Genomic DNA, 4,073 nt, shown 5'->3' with positions numbered 1-4,073 from the left:
ATCCGAACCCTCGGCGGGAGCGCCACCGCGCTCCCAAGCGGCGCACTGTAGCATGTGCCACTGGGCTGGCCCTTAGTGGTATATTTTTAAATTAAATTTTGATGTATAAAACCCTTAGTAGCCATTAAAATTATATTTGTTTCTGAGAGAATACTGGAAGAGAAATGTCATAGAAATTTTTTTGTAAATTAATACTAACACTCAGAGTTTTGTCAGATCAATGTATGTGCTTGTAAAATCACTTTATAAACCAAAAACACCTTATTCCGGTATGTGATTAATATTATTATGCTACTATTTAGAAAAAAAAACTTTCTCTGAAGGTATAAACATGTTTTTACACAGAATGTATTGTAGTCAGTGATAGTATTAATTTTCAATAAATAAAATACTATGAAACTATTGCATACAATAAGCTCTAAGAAGATTAAAAAATCAGTAGTTTAGATTATCAGTTAACAAACACTGGAAAAAAATCTGCAAGTAATTCAACTTATCATGTGATTGTTTTCATAATTTCAGTATTAAATAAAAGCAATCCATCTTCCAACCTGAAGAATTTAGAAATTTATGTTTCTCTATTAAGTTGCTCTTGCTTTTATGCATTTCAGTACTTCTGTTTATTAATGACATTAATCTGGATGTCAAATTCTTTCCAACTTCTTTACTGATACTCTAACACGAACCATGGTTAAGAGAAAAAGCTGAGTTGCATTACGTTTATTTTCATTCAATAGCTTCAGCCTGTTCAGTGTCTCTATTTCCTTTATCTCCCTTAATGGATCACATGGGCACAGTGCTCACCAGGAATATACATCCCAAGTTTAACCTCGTTAGCCGTGTATGCAGAATTCCAATGTGTAAGGCAATGAATGAATAGAGATGTCCCCTTTGGTTGAATACTTATAACCATTACTTTATTACTTCTTGTTCCATGAACTTGGAACATATACATCTGGACACTATCAATGGAGTAAACGTCAGGAGTGATACTCACTTGCATCATCTGAAGACTTTCTGTGTGCCCCACGTTGTTCTGAGCACTCGTTTACACACAATCACCTTCCCATAGGAATTGTTGTGCCTATGTTACAGCAAGAGAAACTGAGTCTAGAAAGGCAAACATCACACACTTTGTATCAAGGACACACAAAGCCCAGTACTCCACTCTGAGTGGACACGTTAGTCATAACTTATTCTGCCTTAGAATGGTTTTGATGATCTAGTTTTTCATAGGAGCAAATATGAACAGCATATGTTCAAAGAGAAGATATAGCGTGGTTGATACAGCAGAAGGAGTTATTTCAAATTCAGTTTTAATGTTTGATTAAACATTAAAAAGGCAAATCATGAAGCTAGAGGTAACTTAGAAACAAAGGACTGTAAGTCTGTAAATTAATTATAAGTAAATGTTTTCATACAGTCGGTGTTCTCATCTGAATGGAAAGGGTTTTTTTTAAAATTTAACTAAGTTCCATGCCTTTTATGTACTTTTTTATTGAAATATAATTCAAATGCCATAAAATTCACTATACATGCTACAATACAAATGAACTTTGAAAACATTATGCTAAATGACACAAAAGGCCACATATTTTATGATTCCATTTATATGAGATGTTAAGAAGAGACAAAAAGTCGATTAGTGGTTTCCAGGGGCAGGGAGTGGAGGAAGCAGACAGGAGGAATGACTGTAGATGGGTAAGAAGAGCTTTATTTTGGGAGTGATGAAAATGTTCAGGAACTAGATCACAGTGATGATTGCACAACCTTGTGAATGACAAGGTCTTGAAAAAATCTGAGATAGGGCCAAAAGGTTATTTATTGGCCATTCTTTGTGCAGGGGAGAACACTATTCTTAATTTCTTAATACTTTTATAGAAAGCTTATTATAATCATTAACTTCGTGTGTCAACTTGACTGGGCCAAGGGATGCTCAAATTAAACATTATTTCTGAGTGTGTCTGTGAGGGTGTTTCCAGATGAAATGAGCCGTGGAATTGGTGGATTCTAAAGTAGGTTGCCCTCTCTAATGTAGGTGGGCATCATCCAGTTCATTGAGGCCCTGAATAAAGGAAAAAAGAAGAAGGAGGAAGAACCTGATACTTTTGTTTTGCTGCCTGCATGAGCAGGGACATTGGTATTTGCCAGTCCTTGGACTAGGACTTACATCATTGGCTCCCCCAGTTCTCAGGACTTCAGACTTCCCTGGGTCTCCAGCTTGCAGATGGCAGGTGGTGGGACTCACCCTCCATAACTGCATGAGCCAATTCCTCCTCATCTCTCTCTCTCTCTGCACATATGAGGGTACTTCAAAAAGTTCATGGAAGTATTCAAATTATCTTTCGGTTGTATTTTTCCACAAACTTTCTGAAGTACTCATAAATATATATTTATATACATATAGATGCATTTATATATGTGTTCTACTAGTTCTATTGGAGAACCCTGACTAATACAGGCATAAGCATACAATAGTCTCATAAACCTAAGAAAGAAGAAAAAGGAAGTGATAGGAAAAGAATTATGAAAGCATCTTTCCAATAATGAAGTACAGCAGAGCTATTCTTGATGGTTAGAAAATAACACATTTTTTAAAAAGGTTGATATCTTTGATCTATTTGCATTTACAATTATAGCTAAATGTGTCTCAGTACTTAATCGCACTCTGCATTTATTTAAAAAAAGAAAAACAGAAGAAATAATAGCCAGCAAGAGTCCTTATTACTGTGCCTCTTTATCACTTTTCGATATCTGTAGATGACTGCCTTTTAAATTAAATATTTTACCTGAGTTCCATAAGGGAAGCAAGCTCCAAAAACCGAGGATAATGATTTATTGCCAAGAAATTAAAAAAGGAAGAACAGAGGACCCGAAAGCTTAATTCTAAAAGAGTAATCTGATTGATTATTCAGTTTGAAATAAATTCTCAGAAAAAAATTGGTAATGGCAATGTAAACACAGAAACCCTAATTAAAATATGTCCTGATATCCTGTAGTTCTTCTGATATATTACTATTCTCTATATAAAACATATGAAAAATCATGAATGATGGCCGGGTCTCTAAACAAGTATAACATGTTTTCCTGTTTAAATCACAAAAGCCTAGAGCTGGAGATGACCTCAACACTGCTTCACTGCAGATGAATAGCTATCTAAAAAACCAGATGGCCATTTGCTTAATTTATAAGCATTTCCAGAGAACAAAAGTTTGAACTGAACCCAAACAAGAGTAAACTGTTAAATATTTGATAGAAAATATTTTTTTAGCAAAATCACAAATGCAACTGAAACTTGGATATTTTGTTTGTTAACTTCAACCTGTATGTTTCTACACTCATTAACCAAGTTTAATATAAAACCCATTGAACTAAACCTAATAAAAATCTCAGATAGAAGGTTTACCAGAAGTGATCCAAAAATCTAGCCCATTTTCACTGAGTCGTAACCCAGGGTAGCACTTGTGCCTCCCCATCAATGTGTGTAACAGCCCCATGGGCAGATTACTCCTCTGCCCTGTGAAACCAATGCCATGGCTGGCTTGTTTTTGACGCAATGTGAATTACTGCTATGAATAAAAAGTCTATCTCAGTCTACGACCATGGCAGTGGAGTTGAGGTACGGACATGGGAACCCTATTTCATGACCTCGAACCCAGCCAGACTGCATGAAACCACATAGAGATACCATCTAGAGTCAAACAGTCCCATCGTTTGCATTATTTGTGCATGCAGAAAAACCAGACACAAGGCTCATTTGTAAGGACCCTAGCCATTTTTTGGAAGAACTAAAGGAGCAGGCACTCTTAGTTCTTTTTCCTGTTAGCAGAAAATTTTCTATTTACTTTTTTAATAAATTCAGAGAAAAACTACTATTCATTTCTTCCTTTACCATACACATCCTAATAGCACAAGGAAAAAAGAATGCTCTTTGTTCTAATACAATGAAAGTAGTCACAACAGCACAGTTCATTTTGAACAGTTGCTGGTATAAACTAAGAGAACAAAAAGTAATAGTTCATCCCTTCTCTTGGAAACAAGAATTCCCCACTACCACAGAAGATGAATCACAA

Source organism: Galeopterus variegatus, unplaced genomic scaffold (assembly GCF_000696425.1).
Source record: "Galeopterus variegatus unplaced genomic scaffold, G_variegatus-3.0.2 Scaffold2412, whole genome shotgun sequence".
NCBI lineage: Eukaryota > Metazoa > Chordata > Mammalia > Dermoptera > Cynocephalidae > Galeopterus > Galeopterus variegatus.
Note: the sequence above shows the minus strand (reverse complement) of the source record.